The following is a 544-nucleotide window of genomic DNA, read 5'->3' as shown; positions in this document are numbered from 1 at the left end:
CTCTCGGCATGTACAGCCCGGTTCCTGTCTTTTTCCGTGGCTAAACCAACTAGGCTCGTAATTTTACATTTTTATTCGTATTTACAAATGGCATACAGGTTTGTTATTAAGGCACATGAACGTTCACATGTTCCAGAAGGCATTTCGGCCCCCAAAAAATAAGAAACGTTCAAATGCCTCTCCTGTGAAGTAGTGACACGCGACATAGGCCAAGTTTCCTAAAACGAGTCACATATATTTCTTCCTCAAGGTTCCTTATTGATCCACCAAGCACCAGAGTTGAAGTCAGGTCATTGTCTTACAAAAAAGTTAGAAAAAGTCAGGAGGTGGACATTGGATTTGAATTACAGGATTTGATGAGAATCTCAATTGACCACTCTTGACAGGAGAGAAACGTCTATCACATTTGTATGTGAACTAATATAAAGACTAATGGTTCCCTACACATACAGTGTATTCGGAAAATATTCAGACTCCTTCCCTTTTTCCACATTTTGTTACATTACAGCCTTAGTAGTGGAGCGGTAGTTGCTCCATTTACGGA

This window comes from Coregonus lavaretus, assembly GCF_964263955.1.
Source record: "Coregonus lavaretus genome assembly, chromosome: 1".
NCBI classification, from domain to species: Eukaryota; Metazoa; Chordata; class Actinopteri; order Salmoniformes; family Salmonidae; genus Coregonus; species Coregonus lavaretus.
Note: the sequence above shows the minus strand (reverse complement) of the source record.